Source organism: Chiloscyllium plagiosum, unplaced genomic scaffold (genome assembly GCF_037043375.1).
Source record: "Chiloscyllium plagiosum isolate Xiang-an unplaced genomic scaffold, Cpla_swu_hap1 HiC_scaffold_34, whole genome shotgun sequence".
Classification (NCBI taxonomy): Eukaryota; Metazoa; Chordata; class Chondrichthyes; order Orectolobiformes; family Hemiscylliidae; genus Chiloscyllium; species Chiloscyllium plagiosum.
The window spans coordinates 33,527,703-33,544,532 of record NW_028270172.1 but is presented as its reverse complement, the minus strand read 5'-3'; the positions used below and the strand labels follow the sequence as shown (position 1 = coordinate 33,544,532).

Genomic DNA, 16,830 nt, shown 5'->3' with positions numbered 1-16,830 from the left:
TGTTACAAAAAGGGTGAGAGATAGAAAGTGAGGAAACCGAAAAAGAGGTTGCAAATAAAGAACAAATTTAAACATGTCAAGAAAGGGTTACAACTATCAAAAATCAGAAAAATGTGAAATGCTTGAGGTAATGAATTACTTGAAAATAAATGTGGTATTTCCAACTGAAGTCTGTATACGTTCAGGAGCTACTGTATGAGGAAATATGAAATGGATGGTATTGTAATGTTAATCGTGTCAATTACTGAATTTAAATCAATGATTGAGATCTGAGATGCAGCAAAAGGAGTAACAACTGCTGTTTAACAACTTCCAGCTTTGGGAATACACAATGGGAATGAGTTAGTTGTGAGTCAGTCTGAAATGAATGCTTCGCATGATGACATTTTGTGCATAGAAGAGTGTGTCAGTTATTTTGAAACAAACATTTGTTGCTAATTTATGCCAATGGTCTTGTGGTGTGGCTTTAAATTTAATGGAAGGTTGACACTAATTGAGGCTATTTATGAATTCGTCTAACTCTGCTGCTGGGCGAGTCCAAAAACCCATATGTCAATACAACCACAAAGAACTACAGGAGACTGAATCATGTCATAAAGAGTTCACGAGAATGAAAAAGGAGTCTCTGAGGAACAAAGTAGCCCCCGAAAATAAAGGCCCTCAAAAATCCCAAGAGAAATCTCGGGAAAAGTAATAATTTTGTGCTGCAATTCCCATTCATCTAACCCAACATCCAAAATATTTTATACACTCCTGATCTCTTTCAAGTTATAGCATTGATTACTTTATCTGTTAATGTTGGAAATAATTTGAGTAAATAACTTCCAATTTGAATATATTGTTCATTAACTCAAGTTCATATCACCTCTGCTGAAAATGTCTAAATGTTTCCAAGTTTTTTCTCAATGTACAATGCCTTTCATCTGCTGGAGTTACCATTCATCATTCTTTTTTTTATCAGAAAGTCATAGAATCCTTACAGTGCAGATAAAGGCCAATTGGCCCATCAAATCTACACCAACTCTTCAAAGAGCATCCCACTTGGACCCTTCCCCCAACCTATCCCTGTAACTCCACATTTCCTCTGAGTTGCACATCCCTGGATACTACAAGGCAATTTAGCAAGGCTCAACCCACTGAAAGTGCACATCATTGGACTGTGGGAAGAAGCCAGAGCACCTGGAGAAAACCCATGCAGACACGGGGAGAATGTCCACACAGTCACCCAAGCAATTTATATCATGTGATAAATTCCATTAGAACAGAATATATTCAGAACTTAGTGGGGTCTCATACAGCAATGCTCAAGGAAAGACTGCCTTATTGCTGGAGGCAATTACTTCCTTCATTGTTCACTGTTCTGAAAGGCAATGACTCCAAACATACGGTGGTGAGATAACAGGTTCAGGTTGCTCAAAAGGTCTGATTTATCCACCCACATTTTTAAATTTAAAAAAAATATTTAAACATATTTTCTGTTCTGTTTGCAAATGGTTTTCATTCATTTCACTTAAGATTTCATTGCCCAGCAACACTCCCACATCAGGTTCAGTAGAATTAGACTAAATATTTTCTCCATTTCATCACATCAATGAGACAATTATAGAAGGATAATATATTAACTAGTTGATATTTTTATGTCCATTATAAGTTATTTAGAGATTAGAAATTTAAAACAGCAGAGTTTCACCCTGTTGTTTGGAATTGAATTCAAATCTTGGATGAAGTGACAGCTCTTATTTATTGTCCCACTAATCAGGAAAATTTTGTCTTCAGTGTCTGTCAAACATTAATATAACTGGGGGGCATAGGTTTAGGGAGAGAGGGGAAAGAGTTAAAAGGGCTCTAAGGGGCAACTTTTTCATGCAGGGAGTGATACATGTATGGAATGGGCTGCCAGAGGAAGTGGTGGAGGCTAGTACAATTGCAACATTTAAAAGGCATCTGGATGGGTATATGAACAGGAAGGATTTACAGGGATATGGACTAAGTGCTGGCAAATAGGACTAGATTGGGTTGGGATATCTGGTCAGCATGGACAAATTGAACCAAAGGGTCTGTTTCCATGCTGTACATCTCTAAGACTCTATAACTGTTCAACCAACTCAATAAAGTTGTGAGTTGCAGCTCAACAATTACACTGAAAATTTACTCCTTAGTCTTTCAACATGATATCTGGTCTCGTGTGCATCCAAATCCCAAGTGAAGGAGCAACAGGATCCACTTAACCAAACCTCCAAATGACTGCCTGCAGCTCCTTTGGTTGCCTGTTCCACTGCCTGGGTACAACTGTTCTGAACCCCTTTCACTGATTAATGTTTTCATCTTTGCCGTTCTCCATTGACTTCTGTTAACATGTGACTCATTTCCCACTTCAGACTTCAATATCCCGCACCCCAAAGACATAATGGTGAAAGATTTATGCTGCATGGATGTACCAGAACATGAACTCCTTGGCTGCCTACTACCATAGAATTGAACATGCCTGCCTTACAAAGCAAACTAGACCTCTATTTAGCATCTCATTTGAAAGACCTTTAACCGTACAGAATTCCCCTTCGTACTGCAATGAAACATCAGGTTAGCCTATTTGATCCAAATTTCTTTGGTGGGACATGAAGATACAATCATCTGAGTCAGCAATGAACAACTGTTTTCCGTTTTAGTCGATACTTCGTGAAAACACTCAAATAAAGACAAAGTACTGCCGATGCTGGAAATCTGCAACAAGCAGAGAATGTTAGAGAAACTCAGCAAGTCTGGCAGCATCTGTCGAGACAGAAGCAGAGTTAACTGGAGCTCTGAAGAGTCATACCAGGCTGGAAAGATTAACTTTGTTCCTTTCTCCACAGATGTTGCCAGACTGTGTGTGTTTCTAGCACATGTCCTGTGCTTGGCACAAAAAAATCCAAGCTGAAATTTGCTGCAGATCCAGTGGCAGAGAAAAGATATTAATATTTGGAGTATAGATTATTCATCAAAACAGTTTGTCCAATCTGAAGGAATCTTACTCTGACGGACTTGCTTTGCATTTCCTATTATTAATTCTGGACAAATCATCTGAAATATCCTCTACAATGCTATTCATGAAGCTTCTAAATGTTACATTGTCATGACACACAGTATGGATTAAGAATTATATTTCATCTCATTCATATGATACAGGCATCCAAATAGTCTTAACCACGTGTTGTGTAAATAGTGCCTTATGGTACAAAAAAAAATACAAAGGTACTTTACAAAAGCATAATCAGAAGAAATATATATCTGTGCAAAGAGGTTGTTCAGAGAGTTTGGTTTCGAGGCACGTGTTAAAGAATGAAATTCCAAAGCAGAGGCATAGCCTACTGAATACATGGTCACCAACTGCAGAAAAAAGGATGTGCAAAATGTCAGAAATGGGGATTAGAAATTTCACATAGGGGAATGGTCTTACAGGTCAGAGCAATTTGAAGGACCAGAAAGGGCTAAAACAATGACAAGATTTTAAACACAAGGGTGAGATCTTCAATTGTGAGATGATAGAAGGCCAAGAGACAGTACTGATCTTCGAGGACAGCGATTAAAGGTGGAAGGGGATAGCAGTGGACAAATAGTGACAACAGAGCATCCTGTTTATAGATGAATAGAGCTTTCAACCCCCTATCCTGTTAATCATTTCCTTTTATCTTCGCAACTTCAGTGGCAATAGGGACATCACAGCTTCTGGATCAGGTGAAGTTTATAGCGGGTGGAGAATGGGAGATGATCAAGAATAAACAATAAATCAGTTAAGGGAGTCCAAAGCAAAGATCAGTAAGGTCGGTGAAAGTGTGAAGGTGAACGGAAATTATTAAAAGGATAAGGAGTTGAAAGCTCTACTCAGATATAAATGGCATGCTAAACAATCTGATTTGGATTGAAGCAGTGACAGGGGAAGTAAAGCAATTGGCCAGCAATGGTGTTTTGATATTTTGTGCATGAATATTTCATCATCTAGTTAGGTAAGTGAGCTTACTTATTAATACATTTCTAATCTATTAACATCCATCTATGGCTAGTTCAATATATTGTTATTTACAAAAATGAACTTACACTCAACAATATCCTACAACGCTCTCCAAGCAATCTCAACAGTTTGTTAGTATACACGATAAGCAATTATTAGATTTCATGTGTGTTAATTCAAAAATTCACAATTATTATTGGTGTTAATAATTTATCTGTTGGTCTTCCCAAATAAAATGAACTCAATAGGTTGATCCAGCTGAAAAAAATGTTTAACATTTTCAGAAAAGCATTCTTTCAACCAGAAAGCTACTTGATTCACGTGGCACTTTTGGTCCATTCTTTTTTTTGTAAATATATTTATTAACAAATTTTTTTTAACTTTACAAACATATAAAATTATTGAAGAATACAACAATAACAAATATCTGTACAATAAAAAGAAAACAAACACAAAAACAATACAACTACTGTCTCCTAACTGTTAACCTACCCTCTAATACAAAACAAACCCTAACGCTGTGCAAAGCAACACCAAAAAAAGAAAGAAAAGCAAAACAAACAAAAAAAAACACAGAATACAGAACAGCTATGCTCAGCGCAAAGCTCCTAAACAGAGGAACGGGGGCATTGTATACATACCCGTATTAACTCAGGAGACCCCCTCTCTAGGGCCCAGGGCTTGACAAATCTAACCATCCTGGTTAAACAAATGCCCTAGTTAAGACAACTGATAAATCTGTTTCCAAATAACTCAAATAGGGCTGCCATGTCTTATAAAAAAGGTCTGTTGTGTGGTGCACTATGTTTGTAAAAAAGTCCAAGGGAATGTGCTCCATAATTAATTTCCGCCATCCCAGCAAGCCCGGCGGGTTCTCAGACATCCAGGTCATCAGAATATTCTTCCGTGCACAGTATGCAAGAATATTAAATAGTTTCTTCCCATGCCCGTCTAAAGATGGCAAATTTGGTAGACCTAAGAGGAGAGATATCGGGTCTACTTTGACTTCAGTCCTCAATACCCTCCCTGTCTCTCCCGCCACAGCGCTCCAATAAACACGGAGCATGTGGCATGTCCAGAAACAATGGGTAAGAGTACCTACACTTATTTTACATTTGGGGGGCAGTTTTGGTCCATTCTAATGGGACAGCATCTTATCCTCCAACCCATGTGAATAGGAAAAAAATATAGCCACCAATAGCAATGCAATCTTCAGGCCATTGTTAACACCATTCCAGGCTGCAGTCCATCACAGAAATGGTGAGCATTTACATAGCACCATGAATGATTTTGCTATAAGGAGGCTAGCTGAGCTTCAAATTTGGCACTGAGATAATGAATGACCATATACTTTTTTCCCCCAAGTTAAATCTATTTTATGTGCCATCCACTGAATTATATATTTTGTCAGCACACATTATGCAATGGAAATCAGTTACTCATTCTGATCTTGTAGAAATCAGAGCCAAATCATGCCAGGATTTTCTAAAATCCAGTAGTAAAATTGCAATGCAACACAGTGGATTATCTTATAAATACATGTGTGTCATTCCACATTTATCTCATTCAGGAGCACTTATGAATGAGATTCAAGTCTTGGAGTAGGTCTTGCGCATATCAGAGAGGCAGTCCACTACTGCACTGTCACAAGTGCCATAAAGCTTTAAGCCACATCCTCACCTCTCTTTGTTCAGGTGGGCAGAAAGAACCCTGTGGCAATTTATGATAAAGAACATCAAGTTGTTGCAATATCCAGAGCAACATCCTTCAACCAATCCCGCCAGAAGGACAATCCATGAACTCTATATTCACTCACTTGTCCACAAATTGACAATCATTTTTGCCAACATAATGATTATTACACTTCAAAAACATTGGATACAGGAATTTTGAAATGATTTAAAAAGTGATTGCAAGCCACCCTGAACATTTTCACAGATATTGCCCTAGTAACAACAGACAAGTTGAGGATTTAAATGCACTTTCATGAAAATCTGTTCATACACACATTTCTTGCAGTCAGTCAAATATCATTTAACATTTGTGGATTCACTGGACATGCACCAGAATGAATACAAGTACAATGCAGGTACTTGAGAGAACTACACTTTTCTCAGGTTAGTGGACAAACATAATTGTTTCTGGTCCATCTATTTCTTTCCCTATCTAAGTGCACCTTTTCTCTACAAATCTCTACAATTGCAGCTATATGCATCTGAATCTGGCTTGAAACATCATTTTTATTTATTTAAGAAACTGGTCTTTCATCAAAACACAATGTTGTAGATTTTAACAATAAAACTGGAGTCCATTGTGCATAAGAAATGAAGATCCATTAGAAAAAGATCAAGCTATTTACATTTAACGCAATGTTAACACAGGGTTCTAACCAAACATTGCTGGTCTGGGGGAGTATTCATGAGTGCAGTTGGAAAGGGTTTAAACTAAAATGGCAGGGATGGGAAACAAGGGCAAAAAAAACTAGAATGGGAAATAATAAAATTGAAAAGTAGAGAATTCAAGCCTCACAGTGCAAAATAATGTGAACAGCACTAAAAATGTTAGAACGACAAGACTTAAGGTTATGGATGTGGCGCCAATCAAGCAGACTACTTTGTCCTGGATGGTGTCAAGCTTCTTGAGTGTTGTTGGAGCTGCACTCATCCAGGCAAGTGGGGAGCATTCCCTCGCACTCCTGACATGTAGATGGCTTTGGGGAGTCTGATAGAGTTACTTGCTGCTGGATTCCTAGTTTCTAACCTGCTCTTGTAGCCACAGGACTTGTATGACGAGTTCAGTTTCTCATCAATAATAACCCCCCAGAATGTTGATAGTGACGATGATGGCACTGAATGTCAAGCGGTGATGGTTAGATTCTCTCTTGTTGGAGATGGTCATTTCTGGCATTTGTGTAGCACAAATGTTACTTATCGGCCCTAGCCTGGATATTATCCATGTCTTGCTGCACTTTTACATGGACAGCTTTAGTGTCTGAGGAGTCACAAAGGGTACGGAACATTGCGCAATCATTAGCGAACATCTCAACTTTTGACTTTATGATGGAGGGAAAGTTATTGAAGAAGCAGCTGAAAATATCTGAGACATGAACTTGAGTAATTCCTGCAGAGATGTCCTGAAGCTGAGATAACTGACCTCCGACAACCACAATCATGTTTCTTTGTGCCACATCTGACTCCAACCAGTAGAGAGCTTTCTCTCTGATTCCCAGTGAGTTCTGTTTTGCTAGGGCTCATTGACCCTACACTCAGTCAAGTGTGAAAGGCAGTTACCCTCACTTCATCTCTGGAATTCAGCTCTTTTTCCCATGTTGTTTTAAAAAATTCAGGTTCGTAGGAGAGTAGTCTGACACAGAACAAACGACCAAGAGGCGAGTCTGCTAGAATATGAGCATTTTATTCCCCGCAGCGTCGCCACAACCAGGTCTCATACTTACAACGGGTCTGGCTTATACTCACTCTACATGTTACCGGAACTGGGAGCCGTCAGTTCTCGTAGACCGGTTGCCAACAACCCACGCTCGGCGGTTAAACGTAACCCCGGAGCAGACTCCCGGGTCTGGCTTATACTCACTCTACATGTTACCGGAACTGGGAGCCGTCAGTTCTCGTAGAGCGGTTGCCAACAACCCACGCTCGGCGGTTAAACGTAACCCCGGAGCAGACTCCCTGAACTGGAGACTTTTTCAGCTGATATACTCTTTTCCAGATATAAACATTCATGTGAACAGCAGAGCAAGGCTAAAAAACACATTCCATTCTGGTTACATACAGATAAGAAGATTCACATGGGGAGGTGTGTAATAAGATTCACACGGGACTAAGCAACACCTCCATTCCGGTTAGATTCACACATGTACTGGGACATAATTTTAACCCTTTCACCACACATGTTTGAACCAAGGCTGTAATGAAGTCAGGAGCAGAGTGGCTCTGGTGGAACCGAAACTTGGCGTCACTGAGCAGGTTATTGCTGAGCAGGTGTTAAAGGCACCTTCCATCACTTTATTGATGAATGAGAGTAGACCGATGGGGCAATAAATGACTGGGTTGGGTTGGTCCTGCTTTTTATGTACAAGACAAGTCTGGGTGACTTTTGACATTGTTGGGTAGATGCCAATGTTGAAGGGCAGTGGCAAGTACTGGAGCACAAACCTTCAATACCATTGCCAGAATGTTGTCAGGGCCCATAGCCTTTAGAGTATCAAATAAAGGTAGCTGAAATGGAACATCCACTTGGTACTTCGCGCTTTGTTGGGATTGTTGTGAATGCTTCAGCCTTTTGTTTTGCACTGATGCATTGGGCTCTTCCATCATCGAGGATGTGGATGTTTGTGGAACCACCTCCTCCAGTGAGTTGTTTAATTCTCCACTACCATTCACAACTGAATGTAGCAAGACTACAGACTCTAGATCTGATCCATTGCTTTGTGAAATTGCTTAGCACTGTCTAACATTTGCTAATTATATGGTTTGGCTTACAAGTAGTTTTGTTTTGCAGTTTCATCAGGTTGACACTTCATTTTTAGGTAGGCCTGGGTGATCTGTTTGAGGTCAATCCCATTTAGCACAGTGATAATGCCACACAATATGATGGAGGGGATTCTCAATGTGAAGGTAAAACTTTGTCTTCACAAGGACTATGCTGTGGTCACTCTTACTGATACTGTCACAGATAGATGCATCTGCAGCTGGCAGATTGGTAAGGATTAGGTCAAGTATGTTTTTCCGTTTTTTGGTTCCCTCACGACCTTCTGCAGATACAGTCTTACAGCTATGTCCTTTAGGACCCAACCAGCTCGACCAGTAGTGCTGCTGCCAACCCACTCTTGTGGTGTATGTTGAAATCCCCCATCAAGAGTACATTCTGTGCCTTTACCACCCTCAATGCTTCCTCCAAGTGGTGTTCAATGTGGAGGAGTACTGATTCACCTGCTGAGTGGCAGGGGAGGAGGGGTCAATGTGGTAATCAGCAGAAGATTTCCTTGCCTATATTGGACCTTCTGCTGTGACACTTCTTGGGTTCCAGAGTTAATGTTGAGGACTCCCAGGGCAGCTCCCTCCCAACTGGGACAGTGCTCCAAATTCTGGAACTAACCCCCAGATATTATTCAGGAGGATTTTGCAGGGTTGACAGGTTTGTGATTGTCTTTTATGTTTCCAGTGCGTTGGTCGATGCCAGGAGGACCATCCGATTGCATTCATTTTTTTCAGACTTTCTATTAGTTTATAAGACTATGATGGCTTGCTAGGCCATTTCACAGGTAGTTAAGAGTCAAATGTATTATTGTGGGAATGGAGTTACATTTGGCCCGGGTGCAATATCCTTCGCGAAAGGACATTAGGATGCTTTTGTGAGCCAGATGTGTTTTTAACAACAATTGATAGCGGTCATCATTAGACTTCAAATGTCAATCCTTTTAAAATTCAAGTTCCATATTTGCTATGGTGGGATTCAAACCCAGGTTCCTAGATCCCTAGGAGAAAGTGAGGTCTGCAGATGCTGGAGATCAAAGTTGAAACTTTATTGCTGGAACAGCACAGCAGGTCAGGCAGCATCCAGGGAACAGGACATTTTCACAGGAGATTCCTGAAGAAGGGCCTGTGCCCGAAACGTCGAATCTCCTGTTCCCTGGATGCTGCCTGACCTGCTGTGCTGTTCCAGCAATAAAGTTTCATCCTAGATCCCTAACCTAGTGCTATATCACCTTCCCTTAAAATCCTGTAATGGAACCTGTCATTTCAAAAGGTTGTAAGTTTCCCACATCTATTTTTTTGAAAGCTTGTCCTCACTTTTAAGCTTAATGAGATCTAGTCTTTGATTCTGCCTTGATACATTAGTTTTTCAGGAACTTCTGTGAAGGCTGACACAAAGAAATTTTTCCAGTAGTTTTCAACTTCCTTATTTTATTTTGCATCATTATTAATTTTTTTTAAAAAGTGGCCACATCGTGATAGTGATAGAAGCTAACAACACCTGACTACCAAAGATGTCACTTTTTTTTTTAACAACTACCGTGAATGGTCTGTATTTTCGTGGTTGATTTTGTTCCTAAATAGTTTATTTGCACAAGAATGGAACAAAGTTTGCACAGGAAGTTAATAATTACACCTAGTATTCAGCCAAGTCCACACCAAATCAATCAATTTTTAAAATAAATCTTATAAATTTTTACTGAAGTCACTTACAAATTTTACACAAGATCTAATGTGGGAGGTCAATGCTTGTGGGCACCTGAACCTTGTGGGCACATCTTCTGCTTCCTTCTCAACGTACACCAGAGTGAACTTCAAAGTCTCCAGCATTGTTGATATAAAGATATCTGGAAAAATGTTTCTGTCTTATTGCCATAACAATTTTAGCGTTTGATGCTGAAGACATTTACAGTCCCAATTAAAAAAAAAAGAGGATTCCCAATGTCAAAACAAAAGCCCAAAGAACTGTGGATGCTGGAAATCAGAAATAAAAACAGAAATCTCTGTAAAAACTCAGCAGGTCTGGCAGCATCTCAGGGAAAACAGAGTTAACTTTTCGGGTCTAGTGACCCTTCTTCAGGGTTGCATGTGGCCCTGTTTATGAAATAAACCAGGAGAATGCTGCTCAACAAAGTTAAAAAATAGTACTTAAAGTTATTGAAAGGATACGTTGAGCCCTAAAGAGACATGTGCATAGCATACCACCTAAAAAAGTTACATTGACAATACACACGTGTTCACAAAATAATCAGTCTTTTGGAGAAGATAGGTTTTAATTTAAACAAGAGGCTTTTTTCCCCAGTTATGAATAACAAATTGCAATTATTTATTCTCAGTATAACACCCATGTTTTTCTCTCATGATTTGGGACTTGACCAGAATAACTCAACTGAAGCACTGCCTTAAACTTATACTTGCCCAATATTCCAGTACAAAATCACAAGCGTCCAATGCAAATCTTAATCCATTTTTGAAAAGAAAAGCAACAAACAGAGCCCGCTTTCAAACATAAACTGACCGTAGCATTAGAGATCTGACAAATTATTTATACTCATTCTTCCACGTTACTTTCATTTCTAGTTCCTGGTCATTTCTAATTTAACATAGTGCACTTCAAGCTCCCAAAATAAATATTCTATATTTTTTACAATTGTTTTATACTCTCAATGCTATATGCAGTGTTACTAAAGCAGGATCAACCCCACCCTTTCTCTGTCACTTAAAACAGTTTGTCTTAATGGTGAAAATGAAACACGCCTGTTAAATAACTGTACCAGGAAATCCTGTCAACAGTCTTCTCACACCAAGTCCAAATAAAATGTAGTACAAAAATGATACGGTTTTACCAATCCAGCTGCATTCAGCACTGTTTTGTGATGAAGCACATCACACACTTGGTAACTTACAATTTCATGTCCAGTTAACGAAGGCTGTTTGATTTCTTGTCCCACCACAGAAATTTAAGAAGCAGTTATAGCATGAAGGTTTTGACTGCAGTTGTTAGAAAAGGAAGTAAGACTTACATCACGTACTGCTCAAAGGAAGCTGTTCAACTAAATGGAGCTCGAATATGTTGCATCTAAAGCAATTGGGAGGAGAAGCAAGATTCTCAGATTCAATCTACAGGTGAATCAGCTCAACAAGAATTTCTGTGAAGTCAAAATAAAATATCTTTAGTGCTTTACATACACAGTCAAGCAAGCTGATTTCCTGAATATTTTCTGCATGCGTTTTAAATGATTGTACATTTTGTGTGTTCTCATCATTCATCATATTTAGTGCAAAGTTTTCAGACTTTTGAAATCTATTCTCGAATAAAATGTCCCTTTCTACTGGGTAAGATTGCTTTTTAATTCAACATAACACAAATAGCACTAGCAAAACTATTCACTGTCCACTAAGAATTAAGTAAATAACACACTACATACATGTTTAACAATCCTAATTTTGTCCTTAGTTGAATGGAATTGATTTCTGGAATTCATTAAAGGATAATGACCACTAATCAATGGTAATTGCTGCAAGATCTTCAAAAGATTATGACTGCTAATACAATTTTATCTGACAGGATCCTAGCTCTTGTTTTCTTTTGTGTTGTTAAGGAAAAGAATGGCAATGTTAGCACCAAACACCACCAGATGTTCAACTAAAACTTCTCTAAATTTGCCCCAACCAGTGCCTCAAGATCAGGAGCTAATGCTAATGTGACAGTTTCATTTCCCTTCAGAGTGTCTCTGACTGCAGTTGTCAATTTAAAAGCTAGAGTAGCCGCTGTCCGAGGGTGCTGCTGACATAGTTAAAATGAGCCAGGGTGCTGCTTCTGCTGTTGCAATTAGATGTTCTCTAACCTTTTCAGAAATGTTATTACACATCTCTGGAGCAGTCTGGACTTGAATCCTGACCTCCCGACTCAGATGTAAGAACTATCAATAACATCACCAATCTAAAGCCAATGTTCTCACCATAGGAGCAACCTACAGATTTTAATTATATCTTTGGGTGTTCCTGGTGGCATTCATAATTTTCTGTTTCCCAAGAACTTGAGAATACATATCTTTTCACTCTTCTGAAAAATGGATGTAGATCTCAGCTCTCTGTTCACATTTTCCAAATCCTACAGATTTCTCTCAAGATGTGGTTATCATACAGAAAACTCCTTCTGTCTGACCACTGTCTGATTATGTAGAATTGACAGGAGGTGATTTTCTTCATGTTTGTGAATGGGCTTTGCTGAAATGTTTCAGGTCCTACTACTGATTGGACTGGCATGACTCATTCTGGGGGGGGGCGGGGGGGGAGGGGGGCATAACTCTTAGCACAACACCAAATTCTTCATATAGTGCGTCCACGTCAATGTCTCTAAGGTTGCACGTTGAACACCACCATAAAGTGTTTCAAGGTGCACACCTTTCAAAAGGATTAATTTGGATATTCTGTTGTAAAAATCTAATCTAATCTAAAAACTGTTTGCTATTTCCATTATTCAAATACATCTTGATTCTTTTAAAGGTTAAAATGTTGCTATTCCATTTCCCTGCCATATCTAGCATTAATTACTTCAAATGATCATACACGGCGAGTCCAAAAACCTTTTCTCAAACCCTTCTTTTCAGTTTCCTTTATATGTTGTTCATCAGCTCATATACTGAACAACTGTATCTCAAGTTTCAACATGGGCGACGACTAATTTGAGGGCATTGCTGAGGAACAGAAAATAAAGTTTAGCCGCTTCATTGGAAAATCCCTCATCCACGAAGCATCGCATTTTGGGGCAATTTTCCACATTTACATTCTGAAAGTTGTTTGTCAGAGGTTTCCAGTGTTTCAGCAAGTTATCAAAGCCAACATCACTGGAAACCACCTGGGCACTATGTGCTCCAATAGTTTGCACTGTTCTGCCTTAAAATTGCCTTCAGTTGGTGTGTTGTGTTTACAAAAAATGGTAATGTATGCATATACCTTGAGAATGGTTTTCTGCATCAACGAAGTTTCCAACTGAGGATGCCCTGCTATCACCTCAAGGCTGAAATGGAGCTGCTGAGCTCAGAGATTGCCAGTGACCTTCAGGCCACAGGACAACAAGATAGGGAGCCAAGCTCAGAAGTGGTTGGTGCCCTGAGGGCCAGGAAAGGCAGTTCTATTCTAGGGGGTCAAGTCCTGAGGATGGTAATGGTCTACACAACTTCTGAAGGTGGTGGTGTTGGGCACGCACTGCGTTCTGACCAGCAAGTGGCAGTTCCAGCTGGTAGCCTGGAGGTAGGTGGGTGGGATTTCCTGGCAAGAAGCTCCGGCTGAGCTGCGGTACAGGGAATGGCTGCAAGTCAGAGAGGGAGCAGCTACACAAAGAGGGTGCCAATTAGGTCAGGTAAAAGGCTGCAGGATTTCTACATTGTTGGCTGTGGTCAACATGCTACTATCACCATCAGTATAATATCACAGATATCGAACACGGTTCATTGCAAGCACACTCAAATAATATTGATGAATCGATATGTGGTCATCTTATACCCAATGACGGAACTTTGAGGTGCACAAATCGACTGCCATGTTAATTACTTTCCACTGATGACATGACCATAAGACCATAAGACATAGGAGTGGAAGTAAGGCCATTCGGCCCATCGGGTCCACTCCGCCATTCAATCATGGCTGATGGGCATTTCAACTCCACTTACCCGCATTCTCCCCGTAGCCCTTAATTCCTTGTGACATCAAGAATTTATCAATTTCTGCCTTGAAGACATTTAGCGTCCCAGCCTCCACTCCACTCTGTGGCAATGAATTCCACAGGCCCACCACTCTCTGGCTGAAAAAATGTCTCCGCATTTCTGTTCTGAATTTACCCCCTCTAATTCTAAGGCTGTGTCCACGGGTCCTAGTCTCCTCGCCTAATGGAAACAATTTCCTAGCGTCCACCCTCTCCAAGCCATGTATTATCTTGTAAGTTTCTATTAGATCTCCCCTTAATCTTCTAAACTCCAATAAATACAATCCCAGGATCCTCAGCCATTCCAGGGATCATCCATGTGAATCTCCGCTGGACACGCTCCAGTGCCAGTATGTCCTTCCTGAGGTGTGGGGACAAAACTGGACACAGTACTCCAAATGGGGCCTAACCAGAGCTTTATAAAGTCTCAGTAGCACATCAGTGCTTTTATATTCCAACCCTCTTGAGATAATTGACAACATTGCATTCGCTTTCTTAATCACAGACTCAACCTGCATGTTTATCTTTACAGAATCCTCAACTAGCACTCCCAGATCCCTCTGTACTTTGGCTTTACGAATTTTCTCACCGTTTAGAAAGTAATCCATGCTTCTATTCTTTTTTCCAAAGTGCAAGACCTCGCATTTGCTCACATTGAATTCCATCAGCCATTTCCTGGACCACTCCTCCAAACTGTCTAGATCCTTCTGCAGCCTCCCCACTTCCTCAGTACTACCTGCCTGTCCACCTAACTTTGTATCATTGGCAAACTTCACTAGAATGCCCCCAGTCCCTTCATCCAGATCATTAATATATAATGTGAACAGCTGCGGCCCCAACACTGAACCCTGCGGGACACCGCTTGTCACCGGCTGCCATTCCGAAAAAGAACCTTTTATCCCAACTCTCTGCCTTCTGTCAGACAGCCAATCCTCAATCCATACCAGTAGCTCACCTCGAACACCATGGGCCCTCACCTTGCTCAGCAGCCTCCCGTGTGGCACCTTATCAAAGGCCTTTTGGAAGTCTAGGTAGACCACATCCACTGGGTTTCCCCGGTCTAACCTACTTGTCACCTCTTCAAAGAACTCCAACAGGTTTGTCAGGCACGACCTCCCCTTACTAAATCCATGTTGACTTGTTCTGATCCGACCCTGCTCTTCCAAGAATTTAGAAACCTCATCCTTAATGATGGATTCTAGAATTTCACCAACAACCAAGGTTAGGCTAATTGGCCTATAATTTTGCATCTTTTGCCTTGATCCTTTCTTGAATAAGGGGGTTACAACAGCGATCTTCCAATCATCCGGGACTTTCCCTGACTCCAGTGACTTTTGAAAGATCTCAACCAACGCCTCCACTATTTCCTCAGCCACCTCCCTCAGAACTCTGGGATGTAACCCATCAGGGCCAGGAGATTTATCAATTTTAAGACCTTTTAGCTTTTCTAGCACTTTCTCTTTTGTAATGGCAACCATACTCAACTCAGCCCCCGACTCCCTTTAATTGTTGGGATATTACTCATGTCTTCCACTGTGAAGACGGACGCAAAGTACTTATTAAGTTCTCCTGCTATTTCCTTATCTCCCATCACTAGGCTTCCAGCATCAGTTTGAAGTGGCCCAATGTCTACTCTTGCCTGTCGTTTGTTTCTTATGTATTGAAAGAAACATTTACTATCATTTCTAATATTACTGGCTAGCCTACCTTCATGACCAATGTACCTCATTGACAATAAAGTAATTGGGAAGTCTTCATGTGGAAAAAGGCATTTTATAAATGTCTTGCTTTCTTTTCTCCTATACTATGTGAAACATTTGCTCAGTGAACCATCAAAGATGTCTCTTTGCCTTTATTTTAAATGATTTCCAAAATATATGCCTGAGATCACTTGGATGTGACTGAAATATGCAATCAATTCAAAAACTGAAAGCCAGGTTTTCAACATTGGTTGAAAATTTATACAGTCAGTTCTGCTATAATGCAGTATTGTGCAATCCTGTGTTAGAAGAAAATCGTGTAATAACAGCACCACTTAAACTAATGGGGCCAGAATCGCGTCACAACGAATACACGCTTTAAAACTTCACGTTTTAGAAAGTGTCCCCAATCGTGTTAAAGTGAATTTGTGTTAATGAAATGCAAGTTATAGCAGAATGATCAGTATAGAATTAGAAGCAATGGCATCAGCCTTACAGGGTATTGATTGTTTAAAGTTAAAGTTACTGATTTCGAAAACCAAATTATCACGACAAAAAAATTCCTGCAGAAGGAAGGAAAGCAAGGAATGGTTGCTCTGAGTAACTTCTGAAGAAATATGAAAATCAAACAAAATTGGCAATCAAATATTGTGACTAATGCAGCGAACTGGAAATATAATTTCCCTTCAACTTTTTTCCTCCTGTGGTCAGAAGGTTCCAGATGAGTTCACAGATCTCAGATAGGAGTCTGCCACAATTATTATAATTGACTGTAGCATCCATATGCTGGAGACATATCAAGTCATTTGAGGTTCCGATTCCAAACCACTATCTAGTGACCCTTGGCAAAAAGTGTAGACTGCAAAAGAGAATAAGACTGAACTCAACTGTGGTGCTCTTCTCAATTGAGTACTCACTTAGTCTCATACACTTCCAACATCC

The 16,830-nt window shown here is 40.0% G+C and overlaps 1 protein-coding gene across 10 annotated transcripts in view; it reads right to left on the bottom strand.

Moving 5' to 3' along the window:
• Nucleotides 1-16,830, bottom strand: part of LOC122564399 (engulfment and cell motility protein 1) — a 319,775-nt gene that overhangs the window by 282,959 nt on the left and 19,986 nt on the right. For 6 of the 10 annotated variants that reach the window (XM_043719204.2, XM_043719200.2, XM_043719205.2 and 3 more), the window contains one exon: nucleotides 11,505-11,630. The exons of 1 other annotated variant lie outside the window; for it this stretch is intronic. The gene's annotated coding sequence lies outside the window, so the exon portion shown is untranslated. 3 more of the 10 variants (XM_087978590.1, XM_087978591.1, XM_043719202.2) reach the window with 2 other exon arrangements.